This window comes from Rhipicephalus sanguineus, chromosome 9, assembly GCF_013339695.2.
Source record: "Rhipicephalus sanguineus isolate Rsan-2018 chromosome 9, BIME_Rsan_1.4, whole genome shotgun sequence".
Lineage (NCBI taxonomy): Eukaryota > Metazoa > Arthropoda > Arachnida > Ixodida > Ixodidae > Rhipicephalus > Rhipicephalus sanguineus.
The window spans coordinates 35,154,809-35,160,808 of record NC_051184.2 but is presented as its reverse complement, the minus strand read 5'-3'; the positions used below and the strand labels follow the sequence as shown (position 1 = coordinate 35,160,808).

Sequence of the window (6,000 nt, the reverse complement as noted above, 5' to 3'; positions counted from 1 at the left end):
TGCAGTAAACATCAATTTCCTTACTAATGATGTCAAATTAGGTGCGGTGACACTCGCGCTCATGAAAACGTGAACAGATTTCGCGCGACGACCACGCGAACACTGCATGGCTGTCACAACACGTGGAGCAGGCAAAATTGAGCGCACGCACTGACTCGATATCGCTGCAGCACATCTGCAGAACTTCCGAGATAACGCGACCTCAAACAAGCCGCGCGGTAGAGCAAGGCGCATGAAGCGACCAGCCGTATCTGCTCACTCAGCCTTTGTATCTGCCGCAGATTATCGGCTATACATAACGAAGCCGCTATAATAGATAACAATTGTTGGGGTTTAAACGTCCCAAAACCACGATATGATTATGAGGGACGCCATCGTGGAGGGCTCCGGAAATTTCGACCACCTTGGGTTCCTTGATAACGTGCACCTAAAACTAGGCATATGTACACGTACGGTCCTCAAGCATGTTCCCCTCCATAGAAAATGCGGCCGCCGCGGCCGGGAATCGATCCCGCGACCTGCGGATCAGCGGACGAGCACCATAACCACTATACCATCATGGCGGATTAATAGATAGGGAGAGAGAAAAAAACGTCTTTATTTGAGAACATGTAGTGTTCTGTAGTGTAGTAGTTTAGTGTAGTGTAATACAGCAGAGTAGTGGTTTGGGTTCAGTGGGATGGCTCCGTCACGGTGGTCTAGTGGTTATGGCACTCGACTGCTGACCCGAAGGTCGCGGGATCGATTCCCGGCCGCGACGGATGCATTTTCGATGGAGGCGAAAATGTTTGAGGCCGTGTACTTAGATTTAGGTGCACGTTAAAGAACCCCAGGTGGTCGAAACTTCCGGAGCCCTCCACTACGGCGTCATAATCATATCGTGGTTTTGGGACGTTTAAACCCCAGATATTGTTGATTGGGTTGAGTGGGACGGCGAACTGATGTGCCGGCGTACACCCGTTCACTGTCCCACTCAACACTGCCTCGAACTTTCTCTCGCACTCACGGCGTACCACGCGCGAGACCTTATCGCAATTTTGGCTTTGCACGGAACATGACAACAACGCCGACGCCGATTTCTCGCCTTAAGTGTCGAAGAAATCGTCGTCCCAATAAAAACATTGCAGGCATGGGCGCGCGAGAGGAAGGTTCCCCATTAGACACAGCCAGAGTGTCGGAACGGAACGAAAACCGAAAACGAAAAAAACGATATTTTTGACCGGAACGAAAACGTAACCGAAACGTTATTTATTATTTCGTTCCGGAGTGAAACCGAAATTTTTTCAATCGTTTTTCGGTTCACGAGAAAATTTCGCAATCCGGAACAACTGAGGGTACAGTATTAGCGGGGTATAGTATTAGCGCGTACCACAGACAGGAAATCCAAAGCAAAGATATGTTGAAATTGTGCGAAAAACGAGAACAGTGGCAACCAGAGATGTTCATATTAACGCAAGTGGACTTCTGCGCGCCTGTCAAACAGGCCAAAGTGGAGAGGGCACTGTCGGCGCTCAAGTTTGTTACAGCGAAAGCTGTTATGAGATCACAACAGCCGATTTCGGCTCCATAGTTGTCCGCAGCCGCCGGTGTACGTGACCGCGATCGCGTGGTATAAGAAAAAATTAAATGAGGAACAAATTTCTAGGATCCGCGCCCTCTGCGTGGCAGTCGGGTCTTCCACCACAGTGTCACGCTGGTGCTTATAACTCCATCACAAAAATACTCTACACATGCGTCATGTCGGGCAAGGAATCGCGTTAACATATGTAATATAGGGGAGGCAGAAGAGTAAAATAACAACCAGTCATCACACAATGCTAATAGCGCAAAGAGTGTGTGGTTTAATGCTTCCCGCCAGTGTTGCGGAGTTACCACTCCGGAATTGGAATGACTCCGGAATCTTCAACATTTTCGCGACCCCGCAATGGAATGGGGACAACGCTCGGAAGAATGGAATGGGAATGGAATTACGTCTTTTTCCGGAAATAGAGGACGTTTTCGTCTACGTGCTGTTTTTCAAGCTTCAAACTTTAGTAAGTCAGAGCCTCGCAAGTTAACACTAAAGCAGTATTTTTAAAATGGCTTAGCTGATTACATGCACGGTACATTTATAAGCAACGCGCCTACTACAAACGGAGGCGTAAGCTAGTGTACAAACAAATGCATTATCCCAGCAGATACCGAAGGGAGAAACAAATTACCCCTGCGCGTTGGTCCCCATTGATACCCCCACACGAAAGTGGCGAATGCTCTATGCACAGCCTGATCTTTATCTCACGAGCAGTTTAGTACCTGACACACGTAAATAACCTTTGCGACAAGGAAGACATTGCATACCTGCGCACAGGCGAACACAGAAAGTTCTCCTCACCCCATCCATGCTTGCGAGGCGCGCTTGACAAGCGTGAGTGCTGACGGGCAGTGCGGCCCAGTGTTCCGTATTCGATGCAAAGGCGCTTTTGACAGCATAAAATTACGCTATGTCGTCATTTTAGCATTAACAGATTTAAGCTTAAACGATATTGAAACACCACCATTCGTTCAAACATGTTGACCACGCAAATACTATCGGTAGCGGGAGAACTGCCCCTATGGGAATTGGTAGGGTGGTTGTACTGCACGATATATGTCACCAAGCTACTATTCCTCGACCTTGGCAACGTGTTTTGCGTACTTTTGCAGTTCTTAATGCATTTGATGACATCAGCTTTATGGGGCGTTCATTCTTAACTCGATAAAACTATCAAGATGCCTTCCCTACGTTGAGGAATTACAGGAATGGAACCGGACTGCCAGGCCATTCCCTGAGTGCCAATGGGCTCAGTTTTTTTCAATCCGAGGAATTGAAAGGAATGGAATTGCGGCAAGTTCTAATTCCCCGGAATGGAATTGGAATCGAATGGAGGCGCCCATTCCCCAACACTTCTTCCCACCCACTGCAAAGTGCTCAGCCATAATTCTTCATTATCAGCCACAGCACAAAGTGCAGATAATGCCTTACAGATGTGTAGCGGGTACCGCGATTCTCCGAAGAATGAAGAAAAATGGCATAGTGGGAACTTCGCTACTTCAGAAAAATTGCGACGATTTATGACGTAGTAGGTACGTTGCATGTTTACTTATATTAGTTGCCCCAAAAGATAACAACGGGCTCTACAAAGTCCGCTCTTCTAGCTTTTGCTGTGACTTGCTGCGTGTTTCACGCAGGCCTGGCGATCTTTTTATCAGAACAGCGGTCTCGCACATCAGAGAGTACACTCAATAACGCGCTGCTTCTGAGATCGTGCTCACTCCCTTGACACAAAGAATTAAGCCAACAAAAAAAATTCGTATTTTTCTTGTGAGAAAATAAATACGATGACTTTGAAATGAATACTGGTTTGTGCTAGTTGGTAGGAATACGTGGTACAGTTACTTCCGCTCCTCTGAAGAACGTGTTTTACCCTTGTCCCATTTTAAGAGGAGAGCAAGTAACTACATCACAAATCCAACGTTTTTTTAATGATTGCTTTACCTTTTTCATGCTTTCTTTTTTTATACAAAGAAAAAAAAACGTTACGAACCGTTACGGAACGTTTCTTTTTTTCGTTCCGGAACAGAAACGAAACGAAACTTTTTGCGGTGAAACGAAACTAAAACCGAAACGAAAAACATTTCGTTCCGACACCCTGGACACAGCACGCTTCACAATGGATAAAAACAATGAAAACGAAGCGGTGACGCGCTTCTCAGATTAGCCATGCCTTCGGTCCCCGGCTTTACGAGGGTAAACGTGGGAATAACTAAATATTTCTTGGAACTCAACGTGAGGGGCCTTCGGCTGCCATTATTGTCAAAAACCTCCGTGGCCTGTTCCTTTAAACAATTACGGGGCAGTTCCTGCTGAGTAACAATATGGGGCGGACTTTTGCGCCCCCCCCCCCTTCGGTGATTAAGTCTCTTCTTTTTATCTCTCTGTACTCGTTCTCTCGCAGATCAGAGTTATTGCATCCCACACCGGACAAAGCGGCGCACGTGCTCTGGGAGTGAAGCAGAAGGGGGAAGAAGAGGACGCGAGCCGCGGTTGCCGGTTCATGATGATCGAAGCAGAAGAGGAAGAAGGTGAAGAAGACAATGAAGGGAGCGCGTGCCGGTTCGTGATGATCATTATGAACCGGCGCGCGCTCTCTTCATCTTCTTCACCTTCGTCCTCTTTTTCCGTGGTATGCGGCATACGGTGTTTTCGTCTAATTATGAACCGTGCCCTGCCAAAGCATACGCCTGGACTGTCCGCGGATTACCTCAATTAAATTGACCGTACGTTCGCACGGACAGGCGAGCGTTTGCGTAAACACGCTAATATATGTATGCAAAGTACGAATTAATTCTAAAACAAGTCGAATTTGAATTACGGAGTAACGACCGGTCCAGCGAAGCGAATGAGAGCTGAATAGCATTTCTGATGAGCTTATACAAAAAGCACGTCATGCATGGCTGGGTCGGTATGGGAGACTCGTTATTTTCTCCTGCCACCAATTTACGTGCCGCATGCCTTTTGCATTTCAGCATTGTGCGCATATAACAAATGTACGCTGCAGAAACGCATATTGTGAGCATGTATTTTTGAGCACCCCGCCGGCGTGGGGTGAGGAGGGCTTAGATATTGATGAAGATTAAAGGTACATCTTAGGAAATTAGTCAATTTTGAAAGAAAACTCCGCGCATACAAGCACAAAATAATGTTTGCCTATTGTTGACTAGTGTTGCCTACTCTTGGCTAGTGTAACCGGAGGTCCTGAGCGTGATATGAGTAGCTACAACTGCGCATACGACACTTTCCCTTAGAGCAATTCGGAGCAATATTTAACGTTAAATCAATCAATCAATCAATCAATCAATCAATCAATCAATCAATCAATCAATCAATCAATCAATCAATCAATCAATCAATCAATCATAATATAAGCACTACGTAATATTCGCCTAATGTTGGCTAGTTTCGGCTACTCTTGGCTAGTGTTGCCGGAGCATGACATCAGCGGAGCCTGCACACGACATTTTCCCTTAGAGGAATTCGGAGAAATTTTTACGTTGCAATCAATCAATCAATCAATCAATCAATCAATCAATCAATCAATCAATCAATCAATCAATCAATCAATCAATCAATCAATCAATCAATCAATCAATCAATCAATCAGAACCCTGTAATATAACAGCACTTTCATCACTACTCCAAACCAGGATGCCACAGTTTTTCAGAAGCGAATCTAGGTTAGGGGCTAAAGCTTCTCCTTTATCCCTCATACGCCGTTTTTCCCTCATAGAAAAATGCCACGACGAGCCGCAAAAGCATTTTCGCAAATGCAACCAAGCACGTCCTCCGTGACTGCCTCACCGCCGCTGTCTCGGAGCGCCTATTCGGAGAGCGGCTCTCACGAATGCTCGGGCGGTAGATGGCGACACGTGCGCGGAACTATGAATGGGGGAGGGTGTGGGGGTGGGGAGATGTTGGAAGGGGGGCGTCGCGATTGTGTCGCCGTGCTGGGAAATCGTCTGCTAGCGGCAAAAGCGCGCCGGACTTTGGACCGTGTCGTCGATGGCGTCGGTGGCAGCGCACTAAACGTCGTCCTCAGGTTGGACTTGACGCGCGGACACTACGCCCCGAGGGCATCGGGAGTGACGTCATCTGTGGGGGTCCACCACCTTACCCTTCCTTTTCAGCTCCGAGGTAAGTTGATCCCTTCCGAAGTTTGTTTCCCGGCTTATACGGATCGCCGCTCAACGTGTTGCGCGCTTGCGGGTAGTTTTGAACGCACTTAACAATGTTCTTGAGGAAGATACCGCAGCGAGTGTGAACTTCATCCAACATAACACTGATAATTGAGCGTAACATCTCTACAAGAAAGCGTATAGAAGACTGGTAACGAAAGAAATAGATAACAAGAGATCGGCATTGTTTTTCTGGCTTAACAGTCGATGCCGTGAACTTAATATTTACGCACTAGCATATCCGACAAG

At 46.9% G+C, this 6,000-nt stretch overlaps 1 protein-coding gene across 1 annotated transcript in view; it reads left to right on the top strand.

Annotated features, from left to right (window-relative positions):
• Window positions 1-5,531: 5,531 nt before the first annotated feature.
• Window positions 5,532-6,000, top strand: part of LOC119404965 (QRFP-like peptide receptor) — a 106,197-nt gene continuing 105,728 nt past the window's right edge. Inside the window, exon 1 of the mRNA XM_037671699.2 lies at window positions 5,532-5,710. The gene's annotated coding sequence lies outside the window, so the exon portion shown is untranslated. The remainder of the gene's footprint in view (window positions 5,711-6,000) is intronic.